The following is a 10,099-nucleotide window of genomic DNA, read 5'->3' on the forward strand; positions in this document are numbered from 1 at the left end:
AGGTTTCATGAGCAATCTCGTGTTTCCACTATGATCATACCCACGGAGGAGGAGATAATCTATTGCTTTGTGTATGGGTTATGATACAGACTGAGGGTTGACACAAAGTATCTGACTTTAGTAGGCTGTTAATTTCTTGATGTGGTTGACCATGCCCGGTCCATGGAGCATATTCATTGTGAGGACAAGGAGGAAGCGATAAGAGGGCTTTTTGAGGCGACATTACCTATTTTTAAGGGCATCAGTAGGGTGGTTCAGACGACATTACCTACTTTTGAGGGCATCAGTAGGGTGGTCCTAGCATGGACCAAATTTTGAGGAGATTAAATATGGGTTCTTCAGGCCGTGGTGGTCGTATTCTTATGGGTCAACCTTTTTAGGGATGCTATGACTATAGTAGCTTAGACTATTAGTCCTGAGAGTGGCCCTGGGAAGGGTAAGAGGCAATTGTACATGATCCCCCTACAGCTAGACCAATGACAACAGTTCCTCCTCTAGTTGGAGTCAGAGTTCAGGATTAGGATCATCGGGGAGGCCGAGAGGGTGCTAGAGGTGAAGCACTAGAAGGCACCATAGGGTTATTTGTATGTGTCTCTAGCGAGGGCAAAGGATGAGGCATTCAAAGATGTCATTATAGGTACGCTTCTATTATTCCACGTCTGCCACATATTTACTTAATCCAGGATCCACCTTTTTATATGTATTTGTTTATTATGCTCCCTGGTTGTGTATGAGGTCAGAGTCCTTGGTGGAGACGATTCATCTTTCAACCCCGATGGGTCAGTCTTTAGTAGTGGATTAGTTGTTGCAGTCTTGCTTAGTAACCATCGAGGGTTATGAAACTAGAGTTGACCTTATTCTGCTAGATATGCTAGATTTTGATATAATTCTTGGCATGGTCTGGTTATCACCTTACCATGCAGTCTTGGATTGCTACGTTAAGACCGTTACCTTATCCATGCCTGGCATTCCTCTAGTATTATGGTAGGTTGCTTATAGTACACACCAATAGGGATTATCTCTTCTATGTGGGCTCGGCGATTGGTTGCCTTGGGGTGTCTTGCTTACTTGGCCTATGTGTATGATGTTAGTAGAGAGGGCCCTTCAGTCGACTCATTTCCTGTGGTTAGAGATTATGCAGATGTGTTCCCTACGGACCTACTTGGCCTTCCCTTAGAGAGTGATATTGACTTTGCCATAGAGTTAGAGCCAAGAACTCATTCTATTTCTATTTCACCTTATCGGATGGCACCTGCAGAGCTCAAGGAGCTTAGTGTACAGCTTGAGGAACTCTTAGGTAAGAGGTTCATCCGTTTAAGTGTGTCGCCATGGGGTGCTCTATTTATGAAGAAGAAGGACAGGACTACAAAGATATGCGTTGACTACAAGAACCTGAATAAGGTGACAGTGAAGAACCGTTACCCATGCTTCACATTGATGACTTATTTGATCAGAGTTAGGGTATCGCGGTATTTTCTAAGATTGACTTGAGATCCGATTACCATCAGCTAAGTATTAGGGCAGTAGACATCCCTAAGACTGTATTTAGGACTCGTTATAGCCATAATAAGTTCCTTATGATGTCTTTTGGGTTGGTTAATGCCCCTGACGCCTTCATGGACTTGATGACTCGAGTGTTCAGGACATACCTTGATTCATTTGTCATTGTATTCATTGATGAAATATTGGTATACTCGCAGAGCTGGAGTGAGCATGAGTAGCATTTGAGGATAGTGTTCTAGACTTTTAGAGATCAGTGGCTTTGTGCCAAGTTCTCAAAGTATGAGTTTTGGCTTGAGTTTACAGTATTCTTGGGGTACGTGGTGTCCAATGAGGGTATTGTGGTTGATCCGATAAAGATCGAGGACATTCATGATTGGGACAGACCCACTTTTGTTACTAAGGTTCACAGCTTTGTTGGGTTAGCGAGTTACTATATACATTTTGTTAAGGGCTTTTTCACTATTTTAGCCCCATTAACTCGCTAGAATGTTCTTTTTGTGTGATCAGAGGAATGTGAGATGAGCTTTCGGAGGCTTAAGGAGTTACTTACCATCACCCTTGTTTTTTCTCTTTCAGTTGAGGGCGAGAGCTTTATGGTATATTGTGACACATTTGATGTTGGCTTGCATTATGTATTGATGCAGAAAGGTCAAGTTATAGAGAAAGCATTAAGACAGCTTAATTTGCATGAGCACAACTACCCCACCCATGACTTGGAGCAGGCGGCGGTAGTTTTTCACACTTAAGATTTGGAGGCACTATCTATATGGGTCAGTTGTGAAATCTGCACAGATCACAGTAGCCTTCAGTATATTATGAACTAAAGAGACCTTCATTCATTGTAGCGTCGATGGATTGAGATCCTGAAGGACTATGACCTCTCTATTCTTTATTATCTGGGCAAGACTAATGTAGTAGAGGAAACCTTGAGCCGGAAGGTGGTGATTATGGGTGTCTAGCCTTCATTTCTGTTTCGGAGAAACCATTGTCTTTGGATATTCATTCCTTAACTAATTAGAAGATTCGGATAGATATTTCATATTCAATACGGGTATTAACTCACTTGGGTATTCAATCATATTTGCTAGATCGAATCTATGGTCTTCATATTGAGGATGAGTCTTTTTTTTTCTTTTTTTTTATGGGAACATACCCTACACGAGGCTCCCACCTCTCGTGCACAGTCAGGGGTTGAGCAACACCCCCAAGCCTTAACATAAATAACCAAAATAAAAGTACAAGGAGGGGGACATAAACCTTACCTCCGATCCTATGTTGGTTCATAGGTCGACTAACCTACTAAGGTCGGCTAACTCATCCCCGATACAAAAAAGGGCTAACTATAACTAGAAAGCATTAAACCTATGAGAGGACTCCTCCTGGTACAAATCAACTAAGAAAGCATAAATGAGGGAGACTCTCCCCTTCTATGAGAAAAAATTAAGTAACCTACACTAGTCCTATTCAGCTATGCTACGTATCTGACATAGCTAAATTGAAGAAGAACAAGTATACGAAACTTTTATCTTGCATGGGATGGGAAATTCTTTTCATCTTTGCTCTTTTTAGTCTTGTCATACCAAGTAAGTCCAAGGAAATATTCAGCAACATCAATAGTAGCAGCTAAAGAGGATGAAAGGATAGGAAGTAAATGGAGCTATAGCAGCCAACAACCTTTGGGTTGTTGTCGAAGAAGATGAAGACTAGAGTAGTTGTATAATGCAACTTGTATGTGATACATCCTTGGCTTGAGCAGTTGGTTGGATGTCTATCAGTGTGTGCCTTGCATTTTCCATGGTTCCATTGCTGTCGAAGCTGATCAGGGGCATTCATATACCTGCATACCCATGAATATACCAAGAACCAAGTGTCTTGGATGTGAAGGGGCTATTGTAGGTGTTGAAGGAGTACATCTGGTGTGCAGGGAGAGTTGATGGGAGTAGGTGAAGCCCTTGCAATTGTGGTTGATATCATCCTTTGTCTGTGGCTTTGTTTACCTGCACAAACAAGCAACCAAAGAGCCAAACAAGTGTGAGAATTATGGGGGCTGTTGCAAACCTGTAGGTAGCTTCTTATTGGCTCCAAAGAAGAATTGAGCAGCTCCTTTGATGGTATCTTATGTGCCTGCACATAACAATTAAAGGAGCAAGGAGCTTCAATAGTTTTGGGGTACAATGGATCTGCTGCAGGTGTTGTAATGTAGGCATAGGTATGGTTGTAGGGCTGGTGTGTTGGTGAGGTCCTAGCTTGGAAGGTCGTTATCTCTATGTTGATTCCTTTTATTTGCCAAGGTTCCCCATCAGTTGTTGTACCTACACAAAAATCATCAAAGAAAAACAAACAGCCAACCAGACAGAAAAACCAGGATGGGCCTTGTGTAGGGGTCTTGGAGATTCTATTTGATTTGATGGTTGTATCTGTGATGTCCTCTATGAATTTGTTGTTAGTGCATGTTGATGAATCCTTCCATCAACCTGCAACAATACAACAAACAACCAAAGGCAAGAAAGAACCTGCAACAGCTAACAAAAAGGAAAGGACCTCCAAGAGTGCTTTGGGGTCTGTTAGATTTTTCAACGTCGCTCGACTAACGTCTTCGATTATCCAATTGAGTTGAAACTTCATGAGGTTTGCACATAAATCCTTTACTTTATCCTTGCAAAATTTAAAATCTTTTTGCCCAAGTTGGAAGTTCCAAATTGCAAATTGCTCTTTCTTTAGGCTTAAGACATCTGATATTTTCAAGGTCGCTCGCCTAACGTCTCTAATTGTCCGTTTGAGCTGAAAATTCTTGGGCCTTGTCAATATAGTATTTTATAAAATCCTACCAATTTTGGAGGCCTTGGTGCAAGTCCACATACTGCAACTCACCCTGCACATCCTACCCTGCTGAAGCTTAGATGTTGCAAGGGGTTTGGAAGTTGTATTTGTGATTTTCTCTGTGTATTTATTGTTAAAGAAAGTTGATATATCACTCCAGCAACCTACAATAATACAAAAAACAAACCCAAGCAAAAAAGAGCTATCACAAACTAGCAAAAAAGAAGGGACCTCAGTAAGAGCTTTGGAGCCTGTTATCTTTTTCCAAGTCGCTCGACTAACGTCTCCAATTATCCGTTTGAGCTGAAACTTCATGAGGTTTGCATATATAGCCTTTTGTTTAACCTTGCAAAATTTGAAGGCTTGTTTCCCAAGTTGGAGGTTCCAAATTACAAAAGGATCTCTCTTTAGGCTTAAGACAACTGATTTTTTCAAGGTCGCTCGCCTAACTTCTCTAATTTTCCGTTCGAGCTAAAACTTCTTGGGCCTTGTCAATATAGTATTTTGCTGCAATCCTGCAAAGTTTGGAGGCCTTTGGACAGGTCTACATGGTGCAAAACACCCTGCACATCATACCCTGCTGTAGCTTAGGTTCAGATGTTGTAGGGAAGAATTTGGCATGAATGGGAGGCTGAAAAGAGGTCCTAGTATGTCATGCTGTTGTCCCTCTTCTGGTGAGGTGCTTTGAACCTGTATAGACAAGTGGTAAAGAGACAAACAAGGGAAATATATGCACAGGCTTCTACAAGTCCTTGTGTAGGTCCATGTTACTTCTATAGTGGAGGAGGTTGAGATGCTTGTTGTTGCAAGCTACTCCTAAGAGGAGACCTTTAGTTGTGATCAGGATCAGCTCCTTAGAGTACCTGCACCCACCCACAAAAACAGAAAAACACACAAACAAACAATTCTGCAAGTTATAATAACTAATACTAATGACCTGTAGGTGTTCCTTGAGTATTGCAGGTTGGTGGATCTGTTGCTAAAGGATATTGTTGTTGAGAAATGTAGAAGTTTTGTATGTACCTGCACAGACAACCAAGAGAGGAAAAGAAAGAAGAACTACCCTACTCCTTACCTCAAGAGGCAAGTTGTTATGTCTAGGATGAGTCTTTGGGGCACTTGAGATAGGGTATTGGCAAGTGATGTTAGTCAGGCTACTTTGGATTCAGATGGGATTTGAGATTCGTTGGCCGATTGTTTGTTCCAAGGGTTGGGGGTTTGATTACGCTGATTCTTAGTGAGGCCCATGATTCCAGATATTCCATCCATCCGGGCACAACTAAGATACATCGTGATTTGAGGAAGCATTACTGGTGGAGCAGTATGAGGAGAGGCATCTCAGATTATGTGTCTCATTTTTTGTATTGCCAGCAGGTAAAGGCCGAGCATTTAAAGTCTGGTGGTGAGTTTAAGAGATTACCCATTCTAGAGTAGAAGTGGTACTATATCACTATGGACTTTATTGTGGGTTTGCCTCAGACTTCTAGAGGTGTTGACAATATTTGGGTCATCATGGATCGATTGACCAAGTCTGCACACTTCCTTCCCATTCATACTTCTTTGAGTGCCGAGAGGTTGTCTCGTATCAACATTCGAGAGGTGGTTCATCTTCATGGTGTTCCTGTATCCATCATTTTAGATCGGGGTTCACAGTTCACTTCCAACTTTTGGAGGGATTTTTAGGAGGAGTTGGGCACCCGGGTTCACCTTAGCATAACATTTCACCCACAGACTAATAGCCATTCATAGTGCACTATGCAGGTCCTTGAGGATATGTCGTAGGCTTTGTTATGTATTTTGAGGATCAGTGGGACCAGTTCTTGCCTTTGGTAAAGTTTGCGTACAACCACAACTATCACTCTAGCATTCAGATGGCTCCATTCAAGGCCTTATGTGGTAGGTGTTGTCTCTCTCCGGCTGGTTACTTTGAGTTTACAGAGCCTAGGATGCGTGGTACAAACTTGCTTCAGGAGGCCTTGGATTAGTTGAAGGTGATTCAGGATAGACCCAGGATAGCTCAAAGTAGACATCAGAGTTATGTAGATCACATGTGTCGGCCGTTGAGGTTTGTAGTTGGTGACCAGGTATTTCTCCAAATATCTTCCATGAAAAGCGTGATGAGATTTGGGAGGTGGGGCAAGCTCATCCCCTAGTATACAGGGTCGTTTGAGATTTTGTGGACAGTCGGAGAGATTGCTTATGAGTTAGCCCTACCTCCAACACTATCAGCTATCCATCCAGTCTTTCATGTTTTAATGATGCGCCGGTATGTTCTAGATAAGTCTCATGTGCTCTAGTATGATTAAGTTGAGTTGGATGATCGTCTGACCTTTGTAGAGAAGTTGGTGGCCCTTCTAACCAGATGTTAGGCAATTGCTTTCGAGAGCCAATCCTGTTGTTAAGGTCCATTGGAGGCACCGTCCAGTCAAGGAGGCCACCTGGGAGACAGAGCAGGAGAACAGGGAGCAGCTCCCCGGCTTATTTGAGCCTCCAGGTACTTCTTGATTCTTACTTTTGTGGATGAAAGTTCTCTTTAGTAGTGCATACTGTAATGACCCTCCAGGTCATTTTTACCTTAATGCCTTCTTTTAATTGTTTAGAGCTTTCCTATAGCAACTCCAATTCATTTATGACTTGTTGGCACTGATTATTCAGTTGTCTGGTCGTTCGTTTGGATTTTATGCCTGTTTCCCTATTTTGGAGCTTTTGATACTTGAAAAGTTGAATCCAATCATAACTTCAGGTAAATGACCTTAGAACGTAATTCTGACTTTTCCATCATCTTGAAAATGGCCAAATTAGGCTAGTATGGTCGACACTAGTATCAAGGTAATCAGTGCGAGTTTGGGGCCATTTGGCATGTTAGTCTTTGAAATTTGGCATAAGTTTGACTTTGATCAGCATTCTTGGAAAATGCGCTCAGATGAAAATTTTGTCAACTCGATTAGTTTTGAAATGTCAAGTTTGATCTAGAACAACCTTTCATTTGCTTTTTGAGGCTTTTGATCTAATTCCGAGGCTCATTGTGAAATTTGGCTAAAAATGGCACTTGGGTGTGGGATATATTTTTTGTTAAAATGACCTCACTTGGGAATTTCGAATGCGCTATTGAGTCTAGAATGCTGAATTTGGTGGGGTTACATATCGTGTTTGCGTGCACGGGAGCGAACGAATCCCGAGCACCTCATTGAAGACTTGAACAATGCCAAAAATTTCATATTGCAGCAGTTGCTGGTGTAGGTGACTTTCTTCATCACGTTCGTGAAGAAGCCTTCACGGTCACAAAGGGTCACTGTGCATGGTCTTCACGATCGCGAAGGAGAGTTGACCTAGTTGGTCATTGTGGTTGCGAGACTTGGCCCCTGCGATCGCGATGGTCATTTTGGGGGATAGTCATGATTGAGACATGTGTCCCCATGATCGCGATAGGCAATTGTGTTTGGTCTTTATTTAAAAGACCAGACGTGATTAGCTCATAACTCCCAACTTCATATCGCCATAACTCTCTCGTTTCTTGTCAAAAATTGGTGATTCAAAGTTTGGTCTTTGGGGAATTGCTAGGAGAATGCGTGGGTAGCTTCGTAAAGTGTCAAATAAGCTCCGTTGAGGTAATTTCTCAGTATTAGCTGCTATCATTGATGTAATTCTTAGCTTAAATGGTGAATTTATCGAATGTTCGGTTTGGGGCTGTTTCGAGCCCCAAATTGTGTTCCATTTTGGAACACAAATTCGGATTAATGTTTAGGACCTTTTTCCAGAGTCGATTCCAAAATTACTAGAGCGGATCCCATATTTCTATTTTTTTACTTTGAAATTGGTCCTTCTCCGAATTTGATAATTTTAGTGTTTAAGCGATCATATCGACATTGTGTACCTATATTTGATAGCATGACAGTGTTTGGAGGCCGTTAGGTAGGGGAAAAGCTCCAACTCAATGATTTTGGAGCACGCGTGAACAACCTATGGGTAGACTACTGTTTCCCCCTCTTCAGATTTAGCTTGAGAATGTGAATGCTTGTTGATTAGTTGAAATTTGGATTGGATAGCCATTGAGTCATGCTTAGACGTTAAAAATTATGTTTTAGGCCTATTTTGGAGTTTTACTGAGTACTTGTGAGAATCCTTCTTACTTTTGTTGATCATCCATGCCTTTTGCCTTAGAAATGCATGAATTTTTGGATTTGTTTAGCTATTTTATGTTGTAGATTTTATTCTTTAGTAATACGTATAACTTAACACTAGCGGACAATATTAAGATTTAGTTTTAAAATTTTTAAAGTAATTTTATTTAAATAATTAATATTTTTTAATATTAAAATAATTTAATGAATATCATATAAAGTGTTTTCATTTGACTTTCATTCAATATTCACTTTGAAATTCAATTAATTCAAATTTGCTTTTAATTTTTTTTACTTTATGTGAAACAATAAAAAAAATTACATGTTTAAATCTTATATTTTTTCAGTATAGTCAACTCCAACATCCAAAATTCAGGTACTACAAAAAAAACTAAAAATAAAAATAATGCATGTTTTATGATCCAAGAAAATCTGCTTAATATGATAAAAAGGAAAACAAACACTGACAAATTAAATATATTGCATTAATAATATGAGACCTTTTAAATATTGTGACTTTCGTTGAGATAACAGATATTATGAGTACACATTTAATTATCCGTTAGGAGATAAAATGAGAAAAGTGGGAGTAATGGCGATTTTTAAGTCTTCTTCTATGATTTAAAACGGTAAGTCAAACTTAAAATTGCTCCATTTTTTATTAATGGCCTATTTTTCTATTAAAGAAGTTAAAATAATTTTCTTGTGTTTTAGTTTCTGTCATTTGGATAAGATCAATTGTGTTCCAAATTATTAGAATTTTGTCCACAACGTTATTTTTTAGTTCAATATATTTTGTTAATTTCAAAATTATTAGTTGTTTTGTTTTTCGATCTTTATTTGTTTTTTTTTAAAAAAGAATTTACCTACGTATTTATAACTATCCTTTATTAGTGTTTTCTTCTTCTTCTTCTCTTCTTTTGTTCTTAATTGCTTTATTTTTAATTTTATTTTTGTCAGGGCATTTTTTAATTTATTTTTTGATCAAATAGTGAATTATAAAATTTATTGATTTACTTTTTTTGTTTTAGCCTTGTTTCTATAACACCCAAGTGTCTTGATATTAGGCTGCCACTTGAGAGAGAATAACTATTTTTAAAATTTATTTTTCTCTAAATTCATCATTACTAAGTATAATAATATTTTTCTTTAATGTCGAGTGCATAACCTTTAAATATTATCATTTTTACCATGATTTTTTCATATTGTTGTTACATCATCTATTATTTCTATTTTTTAAATATTATTTATTAACTCTATCCCATTGGTCAAATAAGTTGATCAATGAATAGCATTAATTATATCTGTTATGAACTTTATATATTTTTCGATATTATGATAACATAAATTAATTTTAAATTGACCAAACATCATATCATATCAAAATTGCTAGGGGTATTTTATTATAATGCTAAAGAAGATTAATTTTAAATTGACAAATGAATAGCATCATAGTGTATCAAAATTGCAAGAGGCATTCTATTATAATGCTAAAGAAGATAAACACTTTTGATGAAAGAAACATGAGATAGAGCCCGTTTGGATTGGCTTTAAGTTGATTGTCCCTTTTTAGCTTTTGGACGTGTTTGTCTAATGCTGACTTTAAGCCATAAAGTTCTTAAAGTCAGTCAAAAATAAAAAATTAGAATTCCTAA

The sequence above is a fragment of the Solanum dulcamara genome, chromosome 7 (assembly GCF_947179165.1).
Source record: "Solanum dulcamara chromosome 7, daSolDulc1.2, whole genome shotgun sequence".
In the NCBI taxonomy this organism is placed as follows: Eukaryota; Viridiplantae; Streptophyta; class Magnoliopsida; order Solanales; family Solanaceae; genus Solanum; species Solanum dulcamara.